This window comes from Labeo rohita, chromosome 25, assembly GCF_022985175.1.
Source record: "Labeo rohita strain BAU-BD-2019 chromosome 25, IGBB_LRoh.1.0, whole genome shotgun sequence".
NCBI classification, from domain to species: Eukaryota; Metazoa; Chordata; class Actinopteri; order Cypriniformes; family Cyprinidae; genus Labeo; species Labeo rohita.
This window is the reverse complement of record NC_066893.1, coordinates 24,865,896-24,879,896: the sequence shown is the minus strand read 5'-3', so window position 1 is coordinate 24,879,896 and position 14,001 is coordinate 24,865,896. Positions and strand designations below refer to the sequence as shown.

The window sequence follows — 14,001 nt, the reverse complement described above, 5'->3', positions numbered from 1 at the left end:
TATTGTTTTAAAATGAAAATGTTAAAATAAAATTACTTTTTGTTCATTAAAATAATTTTAAATTTAAATAATTTTCTAAAACAATTTAAATCATTTGATAATTGTAAATTTTAAGTACCAGAAATGTAGTATATTACTGCCCCAAATGTTTATTGTTTGTTATATGTTTATTGGTATATTGTAAAATATATCAAATTATAAATAAACAAATGGTTACTTAACATTTAGTATTTAAATTTCATATAAATATATTTTTTTCTAAAAATTAAATGTATACATATATATATAAAATGCACTGCTAAATACAGAAACTGATTATTTAATATTTATATTGCATATTTAGAATTTTTGCTAAAAATAAAAAATATATACAAAATGCACTGCTAAATATGATCGTACAATTTTTATAAACATATCTCTTCTAAAAATAACATTTTAGTATAAAAACATACAAAATGCCTTTGTAGATATAACAAATGATTTTGTAAAAAAAAAAGGTCAAAAGTTTTAATTAATGAATTATTTTTTTCAGTTATTCAAGTTTTAAAATGAAAAATTTAAAACAAAATTATTTTTTGTTGATTTAAATAATTTTAGATTTAAAAAAATTCTAAAATAATTTAAATAATTAAATAATTGTAGATTTTAAGTACCAGCAATGTAGCATATCACTTCCCAAAATGTTTATTGTTATATGTTTATTATATGTTATATGTTTATTGGTATATTGTAAAATATATCAAATAATAAATAAATAAATGGTTACTCATCATTTAGTATTTAAATTTTATATACAAATGTTTTTTCTAAACATTAAATGTATACATATATACAAAATGCACTGCTAAATATGATCAGACAATTTTAGAAATATATACAAATTTTTGTAAAGATTGTGTAAAGAAAAAATGCAAAAATAAATTAATTAACTAATTATTGTTTAAATTTGTATACATTAAAATAATTTTTTATTGAAATAATTAAATTATTTTAAATTTCATGTGACAGAAACGTAGCATATTACTGTTCCAAATGTTTATTGTTGCATAAAATACAGAAATAAAAATAAAAAATAAAAAATGCACTGCTAAATTTAAAAACATTTAATATATATATATATATATATATATATATATATATATACACACACACACACACACACACATATATATATATATATATATATATATATAGACACACACACATTTTTTTAATTTTTATTTTTTTCCAATAAATACAAAATGCACTGGAAACTGATCATTTATTTATTGTATATTTAATTTTTTTTTTTCCAAAAATAAAATAAATTATACAAATGCACTGCTACATAAAAAAATATAAAAAAATATAAAAGAAATATAAAAGAATAGTAAAATATATAGTTAAATATAGTATATATATAAAAAATAAAAAAATGATCATTTAATATTTATATTGCATATTTTTTGTTTTACAAAATGCAGTGCAAAATACGATATTATATATATATATATATATATATATATATATGTATAATACACACTCTTTCATACATTATTCTGATTATTTTTTTTAAATAGTATGCTGTATACAGTATATGATCAGCATATTACAGTACTAAGGGAATATTACACCTAGAGAAAGTGATCTGTTCGATTTCCTTTCATCTCAGTACCAGTTATTACTCACTCTAGTTATTAAATTAATTAACTTATTATTGCCAATTATACAGCAAAATGAAGTGTGCTACATAACTGCGGCTGACAGCAATAACACAAGCAAAATCGGATTCTACTCTACTGATTCTAGCCTCACACACTACTTAGAGTTTCCTTCAACTTCTGAAGGAAAATTCTATTTTTATCACATCATTTCAAGTCAAAAACGCCTGTTTCCCTTCATTACTAGTGAAACAGTGCTGGGAGAAGAGGCTGTTATATCAAAAAGTGGAGTACAGAACAAGAGGTCCCCTCCAACCCCAAGACAGGATGTAATTATCACAGCGCTTCATACACACACACACACACACACACACACACACACACACAGCAATCTGAGCCTCAGCAGACTTCATTAAGGATTTAATACCAATCTGCTTGACCCCACGACACCTAGTCATGACGCAGGGGAACCGTGAAGTCCGACTGACTCACAGAAAGAGACGGACTCACTTCACTCATCCGCTCCAGGTGGACTACAGTCAAATACTAAAAATCAGCATGGAATAATGTTCACAAGCATTTTTACTTCAGTGATAGGACATATTTCTGAGAGTGCAAAAAAAATCAATGAAAAAACAGTCTTTTCTTCACAAAACAATGTACAAGAAGCTGGGAAGTTTAACTTCATTTAAAAAAAAAAAAAAAAACAACAACAACAGATTTTTGCTGGAATATTATGCATATGATTTAAATTACTGCTGATTAGTTTGTAGTTTCATGATCAACACATTCTTACTGATTATTTCAAGCTTTCAAGTGCTTGAAAATTAGGACAGAATATCTGGAAAAAGTCTGGAGATTCTGTCTGGTTCTCTCAAAACGACACACATGCACTAATTAAACGGCCAGTGCTGATTAATAAATCTTCAGAGGTTCTTAATGAGTCTTTAAATAAGAGTGAATGAGGTAAAAAGCAGGTCACAGGCTGGTCAACGGTTAAATCTCAACAAACACCTTCCACTGCTGCATAATTGTGTGACACTGCAGTTCAGCATTTAAAACAATTGACCCTTTAAAGCCTGACATGTAAAATATTAGACAGAAAATTGGAGTTAATTTAAACTCTAGACAAACTCTTTTTAATTAAACAAAAAAGTTTGTATAAGTACTTTTATTGAATATCATATTTGATACATCAGACCTTTATGGCTCATATACTGCAGTATAACAGTGAGAATATCTAGCACATACTAGAGGGGTTAAAAACTGCATTAAAAACTGCAATTTGGTGCAGTTGCTGATATTTACATGACCAAAAAGATGTAATTTTGGTAGATCTTTATAACAGTACAGCAAATTACTTACATAAAATGCAAAAATATTCCATAATTCTACAACTTTATACACTCTCCAAAGTCGAAGCTGTCAATATTTACATTTAGTCATTTAGCAGAAGCTTCTATCCAAAGCAACTTATATATATATATAGATATATATATATATATACACTGCCGTTCAAAAGTTTGGGGTCAGTACATTTTTATTGTTTCTTTCTTTTTTCTTTTTTTTTTTAAGAAATTAATACTTTTATTCACAAAGGTTAATAAGTTAATAAGTTAATAAGTTAATTAAGTTAATAATTAAAAGTTTATTAAAAGTTAATAATAAATCATTTACATTGTTATAAAATATTTATATTTTGAATAAACACTGTACTTGTTATTAATGAAAGAATCCTGAAAAAAAAAAAAAAAAATCACAGGTTCCAAAAAATATTTGGCAGCACAACTGTTGATATTATCCAACATTGATCATTCTAATAATAAATCCGCATATTAGAATGATTTCTGAAGGATCATGTGACACTTAAGACTGGAGTAACAGCTGATAAAAATTCAGCTTTTCATCACAGGAATAAATTCTATTTTAAAGTATGTTAAAATAAAAAACATTATTTTATATTGTAAAAACATTTTGCAATATTACTGTTTTTTTTCTATATTTTTAATCAAATAAATGCAGCCTTGATGAGCATAAGAGACTTCTTTAAAGACTATTACAAGTCTTACTGACCCCAAACTTTTGAACGGTAGTGTATATATAAATATATATATATATATATATATATATATATATATATATGTATGTATATATATATATATATATATACACACACATATATATATGTATGTATATATATATATATATATATATATATATATAACAAAAAGAATAATAAAAAGTACATAGAATAGAAAAAGAATAAAGAACACTAGTTTTAGAGTGTCATGTTTTTTAATAAATAAAAAAGTAGACTGAACAGAAATAGAATAGAGAATGCTAGTGTTAGAGAGTCACGTTTAAAAAAAAAAAAAAGTAGAATAGAAATAAAAGAGAGAACACTAGTGCTACAGTAAATAGAAATAGAATAGATTAGTAGTAGACTGAATAGATATTGTATAGAGATTATTAGTGTCAGAGGGTCATATGTTTAATAAAAAATACAAGTAGATTAAATAGAAATAGAATAGAGATTGTTAGAGTTAGAGGGTCAAAATGTTTAATAAAAAATAAAAGTAGATTAAATAGAAATAGAATAGAGATTGTTAGAGTTAGAAGGTCAAAATGTTTAATAAAAAAGAAAAGTAGACTGAATAGAAATAGAATAGAGATTGTTAGGGTTAGAGGGTCAAAACGTTTAATAAACAATAAAAGTAGACTGAATAGAAATAGAATAGATTGTTAGAGTTAGAGGGTCAAAATGTTTAATAATAAAGAAAAGTAGACTGGACAGAAATAGAATAGAGATTGTTAGAGTTAGCGGGTCAAAATGTTTAATAAAAAAATTTAAAAAGTAGATTGAACAGAAATAGAATAGAGATTGTTAGAGTTAGAGGGTCAAAGTTTTTTAATAAAAAAAAGAAAAGTAGATTGAATAGAAATAAAATAGAGATTTTTAGTGTTAGAGGGTCAACGTTTTTTAATAAAAAGAAAAGTGGATTAAATAGAAATAGAATAGTAAACACTAGTGCTAAATAGAAACAGAAATAGAATAGAGACCGTTAGAGTTAGAGGGTCAAAGTTTTTTATTTTAAAAAAAGAAAAGTACATTGAATAGAAATAGAATAGAGACTGTTAGTGTTAGAGGATCAACGTTTTTTAATAAAAAGAAAAGTGGATTGAATAGAAATAGAACAGTGAACAGTAGTGCTAAATAGAAATAGAAAAATAATATAGATTGTTAGAGTTAAGAGGGTCAAAATGTTTAATAAAAAAATAACAGAATAGAAATGGAAAAGAGATTGTCAGTGTTAGAGAGTAAAGTTTTTTTAAATAAACAACAAAGACTGAATAGAAATAGAATAGAGACTGTTAGCATTAGAGGGTCAAGGTTTTTTAATCAATAAAAAAGTAGACTGAATAGATATAGAAGCGATAGTGAGATAGTGTTAGAGGGTCAAGGTTTTTTAATAAATAAAAAAGACTGAATAGAAATAGAATAGAGATTGTTAGTGTTGGAGGGTCAAGGTTTTTTAATAAATAAAAAGACTGAATAGAAATAGAATAGAGATTGTTAGTGTTGGAGGGTCAAGGTTTTTTAATAAATAAAAAAGGTTAAAAAGAAATAAAATAGAGTTTGTTAGTGTTGAAGGGTCAAGCTTTTTTAATAAATAAAAAAACAGACTGAATAGAAATAGAATACAGTTTGTTAGTGTTGGAGGGTCCAATTTTTTAATAAATAAAAAAGGTTAAATAGAAATAAAATAGAGATTGTTAGTGTTAGAGGGTCAAGGTTTTTTAATAAAAAAAGATTGAATAGAAATACAATAGAGACTGTTAGTGTTGGAGGGTCAAGGTTTTTTAATAAATAAAAAAGGTTAAATAGAAATAAAATAGAGTTTGTTAGTGTTGGAGGGTCAAGGTTTTTTAATAAATAAAAAAGGTTAAATAGAAATAAAATAGAGTTTGTTAGTGTTGGAGGGTCAAGCTTTTTTAATAAATAAAAAATAGACTGAATAGAAATAGAATAGAGTTTGTTAGTGTTGGAGGGTCCAATTTTTTAATAAATAAAAAAGGTTAAATAGAAAAAAACAGAGTTTGTTAGTGTTAGAGGGTCAAGGTTTTTTTAATAAAAAAGATTGAATAGAAATAGAATAGAGATTGTTAGTGTTGGAGGGTCAAGGGTTTTTAAAAAATAAAAAAGGTTAAATAGAAATAAAATAGAGTTTGTTAGTGTTGGAGGGTCCAATTTTTTTAATAAATAAAAAAGGTTAAATAGAAATAAAATAGAGATTGTTAGTGTTAGAGGGTCAAGGTTTTTTAATAAAAAAGATTGAATAGAAAAAGAATAGAGATTGTTAGTGTTGGAGGGTCAAGGTTTTTTAATATCTAAAAAAGGTTAAATAGAAATAAAATAGAGTTTGTTAGTGTTGAAGGGTCAAGCTTTTTTAATAAATAAAAAATAGACTGAATAGAAATAGAATAGAGTTTGTTAGTGTTGGAGGGTCCAATTTTTTTAATAAAAAAGTTAAATAGAAATAAAATAGAGTTTGTTAGTGTTAGAGGGTCAAGGTTTTTTAATAAATAAAAAGAAAAGTGGGTTGAATAGAAATAGAATAGAGAACACTAGTGCTAAACAGAAATAGAAATAGAGACTGATAGTGTTAGAGGGTCAAGGTTTTTAATAAATAAAAAAGGTTGAACAGAAAGTATAGATATCGTTAGTGTCAGAGGGACAATGTTTTTTAATAAATAAGAAAAGTAGATTGAATAAAAATAGAATAGAGATGTTTAGTGTTAGAGGGTCAAGTGTAGATGGAAAAGAGGTGTCTTTAACTGTTTCCTGAAGACGGCTAAAGACAGCTGCTCGGACAATTATGAACTCAACATGATCTCAACATGCTACCCACATTATTTCTATACCTCTATTTTCTTACTGTATGACAACTATTGACTTTCTAAACTATTTTTAGCAAAAGCATCTGAGACAAAGCTACTAGAATGAAACATAACTACGTCTCCTGAGCTCCTAAAGAGCAACCTTTGAGTAATAAAATGCTCCTCTGGGAATGTCACGCAGGTGTAAAATGAAGCGACAGACACGGCTGAAACAGATCGAACAACTACAGACAGCAGAATATGAAAATATTGAGCGCAAAAAAAGCCCTGAAAATCTCTGTTGTCCTGTTTGTCCTTGAATGAAGACAGTATGTATCTATGTCTCACTCTCATTACACTCGTCTGTCTGAAAGTCTGCCTGTCTTCCTGTATATGGAGAAGACGCAATCCGATCCCTCTACATGGACCCGCAACTTCATCCACCCAGTGGACCTACAGTACAGATGAACCCAATCTTTCATGTTTCTGTACAAGCTTGTTCTCTTCGCTGGAAAACTTAGAGGTCAGAAACATGGAGATTATCTTAAAGGGACAGCACACTAATAAATGAAAATTCACACTCATGACATTCTATCATCTGTGGACCATGAATGTAAGAAATGAAAAAAATCTGAGCTCATAATTTTTCTTTCACCTCTATAATGCATTGATGACCTAAAGTGGACTCGGTCTGGTTTCACTGGCTTTTCATTGAGCTGGAATGGCATTGACCCGAGCGCTGACGACATACGGCTGGCTCTGATCCCGACAGACGAGTATTCATTTACACACTCACACAAATGTGTTTATATTCCTGTGGCAACATCCCTCTCACATCTACTGTGCTTAATATAAGCTAATTCCTACTTGTGTTTGGATTTGAAGAACCCCCTGTAAATAATATAACTGTAAACATTAAACTGCAGTGTGTAATTTACTTTTGATGCACAAATACACACTAAAACAACTGCATAGTAGCACCCTCACATAACTCAAAACACCCCAGTAACCATGTAACAACATGCCAACAATGCAAAACACCTTAGCAACTAGTTAGCAATATTCGCACCTAACTCAAAACACCCCAGTAAGCATGTAACAACACGCAAACAACGCAAAACACCTTAGCAACTAGATAACAACACCCGCTTGCAACTCGAAACACTCCAGTAAGCATGTAACAACATGCCAGCAATCCAAAACATCTTAGCAACTAGACAGCAACACCCTCACATTACTCAAAATACCCTAGCAAATTAATAGCAACACGTTAACAACCAAAAACACATTGGCAACTAAACTGCAACACCCGCACACAGCTCAAAACACCCCAGTAACCATGTAACAACATGCTAACAATCCAAAACACCATAGCAACTAGACAGCTTAACCCGCACGTAACTTAAAACACCCCAGTGACTGTGTAAAAACACACTGACAACCCGAAAACACCTTATCAACTAGTTAGCAACACCTAGACATAACTCAAAACACCCCAGTAAGCGTGTAACAACACGCCAGCAATCCAAAACATCTTAGCAACTAGACAGCAACACCCTCATGAGTTAGGTACGGATGTTGCTAACTAGTTGATAAGGTTTACAGGTTGTCAGCCTGTTTTTACACAGTTATGTATTACAACATGGTCACTATCCAAAACACCATATCAACTACACTGTAAAAAACAATTTGACCCTCAAAACACGAGTCAACTTAAAATAATTTGTAACCTGGCTGCCTTAAAATTTTAAGTTCAGTCAACTCAAAAAAAGTTTATTCAACTTGAAATGTTAAATTATACTAAGTGACAACTTAGATATTTGAGTTGAATCAACTTAAAATTTTAAGGCAGCTGGGATACTTACCCATCTGTTAAGTTTAGCAAACACAAATATCTAAGTTGTTACTTAGTACAACTTAGTAAATTTTAAGGTAGCAGGGTAACAAATTATTTTAAGCTGACTCAACAAATTGTGTTTTTTTATTTTTTACAGTGTAGACAGCAACACCCGAACGCAATTCAAAATACCCCAGTAACTGTGTAAAAACACGCTGACAACCGAAAACACCATATCAGCTAGTTAGCAACACCCACACCTAACTCAAAACACCCCTAGAAGCATGTAACAACACGCCAACAACGCAAAACACCTTAGCAACTAGATAGCAACACCTGCTCGTAACTCGAAACACCCCAGCGTGTAACAACACGCCAGCAATCCAAAACATCTTAGCAACTAGACAGCAAAGCCCTCACATAACTCAAAATACCCTAGCAAGTGCATAGCAGCATGCTAACAACTAAAAACACCTTGGCAACTAAATTGCAACACCCGCACGCAGCTCAAAACACCCCAGTAACTATGTAACAACATGCTAACAATCCAAAACACCATAGCCACTAGACAGCAACACACAAATGTAACTCAAAACACCCCAGTAACTGTGTAAAAACATGCCGACAACCCAAAAACACCTTATCAACTAGTTAGCAACATCTGCATCAAACTCAAAACACCCCAGTAAGCATGTAACAACACGCCAACAACGCAAAACACCTTAGCAACTAGATAGCAACATCCGCTCGTAACTCAAAACACCCCTGTAAGCATGTAACAACACACCAACAATGCAAAACACCTTAGCAACTAGATAGCAACACCCGTTCGTAACTCGAAACACCCCAGTAAGTGTGTAACAACACGCCAGCAATCCAAAACATCTTAGCAACTAGACAGCAATGCCCTCGCAATGCCCTCATGAGTTAGGTGTGGATGTTGCCAACTAGTTGATAAGGTGTTTTCGGGTTGTCAGCGTGTTTTTACACAGTTACTGGGGTGTTTCGGATTGTTAGCATGTTGTTATATGGTTACTATCCAAAACACCATAGGAACTAGACAGCAACACCCTAACATAACTCAAAATACCCTAGCAAGTGCATAGCAACACGCTAATAACCAAAAACACCTTGGCAACTAGACTGCAAAACCCACACAGCTCAAAACACCCCAGTAACCATGTAACAACATGCCAACAACTCAAAACACCTTAGAAACTAGACAGCAACACCCCAACATAACTCAAAACACCCTAGCAACAATATAGTAACACTGTATCAACTCTAAACACCTTATTAACTGTATTGAAACCCCTTCACATAACTGAAAGCACCCTAACAATTACATAGTAACAGGCTAACAACAACTCCAAACACCTTAAATTACTGTATAGCAACACCCTTACAACTCAAAACACCCTAGCAACTGCATAGCAACACACTAACAACTCCAAACACCTTAGTATCTGCATAGCAACACCCTCACAAATCAAAACACTCTAGCAATAATATTGCAGCATGTTAGCAACAACTCTAAACATCCTAGCAACCACATAGCAAGTGTTAACAACTCTAAGAACCATAATGACTGCATAGCAACACCATCACATAACTTAAGTATCTTAGCAACCTCATAGCAACACATTAACAACTCTAAACACCTTAGTGACTGCATAGCATACCCTCACAACTCAAAACACCCTAGCAACCACATAGCAACACATGAACAACTCCAAACACCTTAGTGACTACATAGCAACACCGTCACAACTCAAAACACCATAGCAACAATATAGTAAAATTTTAACAATTTTAAACACTATAGCAGCCACATAGCAACACATTAACAACTTCAAACACCTTAGTGACAAGCATAGCAACAACACAAAACAACCACATAGCACATAGCAACACACTAACAACAACTCCAAACACCCTAGCAAGCACATAGCATGTTTCTTGGTGTCAAAATATTAATAAAAGATATAGTAGTATAAAGTATAATAGTAAAAAATTTGATTTTGACACTTTCCATCAGCAGACGAAAGCAAAACCTGCCTATACACACACACACACACAGGTAAAACACTGTTAGTCTTCCTTTAACACAAATCCAGCTGAGCGCTCAGCTCAATTTAGCCTAATGTTACAGGCAGAGGTGACCCATCTGAGCTTAATGAGGCAGTGACAGGTGCAGCTTCCTGCTGAAGTGCAGGTCATTTCCTGTTGAGACTGACGAACACAAGGTCACAAAACGTTCTGAGCACCAAAACACACAAGCGCATGTTCACTTAGCTATCAGCTTAACAAAAAAACACAGTAAATCAGACTCAGATGATTTGCTGGTCTTAAACAAACATTATTTGCGTCATTTATGAACAATTTTTACATTTGAAGGCCTCCCCAAAAGAAGGTCTCCAAAGTACAGCTCAGTAAACACAAAAATTTTCTCCCTCAAGCACACACACACTCCTCCCACACACTTGTTAGTATGCTTGTTAGTATGCATGTGCACATCCTCACTAACTAAAACACACACATGCACACATAGGTTCAGAGGGCATGTATGAGCTCAGTGACCTCATGACACCCGCTGTGATTGCCTGTGGTCAGTCTTCTGCGAGGAATAAGGTCAAAGGTCATGTACAGTTGTGGCTGAGGATATCTGACTGAATTTACAATTGCCTGTACGTGTGAGATCTGCTGGCATGTTCAATTAACTATTTGGCTTCTGGTGGCATAAATGGGAAATGGCTTTTTTACTTTGAAACACCTTTTGGGTCACTCAAGGTCGTTCCAATCAGCGCTGCCATTTAAAAGTCTGATCGGCGGTCGTGAGGCTGAAATTACAGGTCACTGTTTTCAGTCTTGTTTTTCTGTGGAGAAAACCCTTTTGGCTCCTCAGGTGACGTCACACACTCAACGTTTGACATCAAAACAAAAGAAACTGCATTCACTGAAAATGTTCATAGGATGTTCTATGAGTGTTGCTTTGCAGTTTCCAAAGGGTTCTGAGTGATTGCTGATCACTGGTTGCTATACAGTTACCAGAGTAACTAGAGTATGGTGCACTTCGGCGGTAGTTAAGTGTTCCGAGTTGTATTTAGTGCTTTGCATTTGCTAGGACATTCTATTTTGTTGCCACAGTGCTGGATGTGGTTTTCAGCATGTTGCTTGGCGCTTGTTATAGTATATGGTTGCTGGGCAGTTGCTATGCAGTTTCTAAGGTATATCCAAAAGGTCTTCAGCATGTTTCTTGTTAGTACCTACAGTATGTGGTCGCTAGGGTGTTGCTGTGCTGTTCCTAAGGTTTTCTAAGTGGCTTTCAGCATGTCGCTTGGTAGTTGCAACAGTGTATGGTTGCCAGGGTGTTGCCATGTGTGGTTCCTAAGGTATTCTGAGTGGTTTTCAGCATGTTTCTTGGTGGTCACTATAGTATTTGGTTGCTAGGGTGTTGCTATGCAGTTTCTAAGGTTCTACTATATTCTAAGTGATTTTCAGCATGTTCATCGGTGGTTGTCTGCTACAGTATTTGGTTGAGAGGGAGTTGCTATGCCATTAATAATGTATTCTAAGTGGTTTTTAGCATTTTACTTGGTGGTTGCTACAGTATGTGGTTGCAAGGGCATTGCTATGTGGTTTTAAATGTACTCTGGTGGGTTTTGCTTGGTGGTTGCTAGGGTGTTGCTATGTGGTTCCTAAAGTATTCTAAGTAGTCTTATGCATGTTGCTGGGTGTTTGCTATAGTACATAGTTGCTAGAGTGTTGCAATGCTGCTCCTAAGATATTCTATGTGATTATCTGCATGTTGCTTATTGGCAGCTACAATATGTGGTTAGTAGGGTGTTGTTATGCTGTTCTAAGTGATTTTCAGTATGTTCTTTGTTGGTTGCTAGGGAGTTGCTATGCAGCTTCTAAGGTATTCTAAGTGGTCTTCAACATGTTGCTTGGTGGTCATTACAGTATGTGGTTGCTCGGGGGTTGCTATGTGGTTTCTGAAGTATTCTAAGGGGTCTTAAGCATGTTGCTTGGTGGTAGCTACAGTATATGGTTGCTAGGGTGTTGCTATGTGGTTTCTGAGGTATTTTAAGTGGTCTTAAGCATGTTGCTTGGTGGTTGCTACAGTATGTGGTTGCTAGGGTGCTGCTATGCTCTTCCTAATGTATTCTAAGTGATTTTTAGCATGTTGCTTGGTGGTTGCTACAGTATGTGGTTGTCAGGGTGTCTTATGTGGTTCCTAAGGTATTAAATAGTCTTAAGCATGTTGCTGGCTGTTTACTATAGTATGCTAGAGTGTTGCTATGCTGTTCCTAAGGTATTCTAATCAGCAGGCTGCTTGTTGGTAGCTACAGCATGTGGTTGCTAGGGTGTTGCTAGGTGGTTTTCTAAGTGGTCTTAAGCATATTGCTTAGAGTTTGCTACAGTGTGTAGTTGCTAGAATGTTTCTATGCTGATTCAGATGTACTCTAAGTGATTTTCAGCATGTTCTTTGGTGGTTGCTACAGTATGTGGTTGCTAGGGAGTTGCTATGCAGCCTCTAAGGTATTCTAAGTGGTCTTCACCATGTTCCTTGGTGGTTACTACAGTATATGGTTGCTCGGGACATGCTATGTGATTTCTGAAGTATTGTAAGAGGTCTTAAGCATGTTGCTTGGTGGTTGCTACAGTATGTGGTTGCTAGAGTGTTGCTATGCTGTTTCAAATGTACTCTAAGTGTTTTTCAGCATGTTGTTTAGTGGTTGCTACAGTATGTGGTTGTTAGGGTGTTGCTATTCTATTGTAGGTATTCTAAGTGATTTCAGCACATGGCATGTTGCCTGGTGGCCGCTACAGTATGTGGTTGCTAGGGCACTGCTATGTAGTTTCTAAGATATTCTAAGTATTCTTATCCATGTTGCCTAGTGGTTGCTACAGTATGTGATTGCTAGGCTGTTGCTATGTGGTTTCTAAAGTATTCTAAGTGGTCTTAAGCATGGTGCTTGGTGGTTTCTACATTATGTGGTTTCTAGGGTGTTGCTATGTGGTTTCTAATATATTCTAAGTGGTTTTTAGCATGTTGTTGGTGGTCAATACAGTATATGGTTGCTAGAGCATTGCTATGTGGTTTCTAAGATATTCCATGTGGTCTTAAGCTTGTTGCTTGGTGGTTGCTACAGTATGTAGTTGCTAGAGTGTTGCTATGCTGTTCCTAAGGCATTCTAACTGGTTTTCAGAATGCTGCTTAGTCACAAGGGTTTTGATATATGGTTGCTAAGGAGTTGCTATGCTGTTCCTAAGGTATTCTAAGTGGTATTCAGCATGTTGCTTGGTGGTTACTACAGTATATAGTTGCTAGGGTGTTACTGTGTGGTATTTCAAGTGGTTTTCAACACACGGCGTGGTGTTTGATACTGTATGCAGTTCATAGGTTATTCTGGGTGGTTGCCAGATCTTTGCTAGGTGTTCTCTGTAGTGTTTAGCATGTTGCTATGGAGTTGCTAAGGTGTCATGGGTAGTCTCCAGAGCATTGTTATGCAGTTGTCAGGTCATCCTGGATAATCTATGTGGTTTCCTACTGGTCCAAATTATAAGTGAAACTTTATTGCCCACTTTATAATTGTTATTGTAACAGACACCACTAATAAACACATGACTGAAATGCAAAAC

The 14,001-nt window shown here is 33.4% G+C and overlaps 1 protein-coding gene across 1 annotated transcript in view; it reads right to left on the bottom strand.

Moving 5' to 3' along the window:
- The window catches only part of syt7a (synaptotagmin VIIa), a 184,253-nt gene that overhangs the window by 87,069 nt on the left and 83,183 nt on the right, over positions 1 to 14,001 (bottom strand). The gene's annotated exons all lie outside the window — the stretch shown is intronic.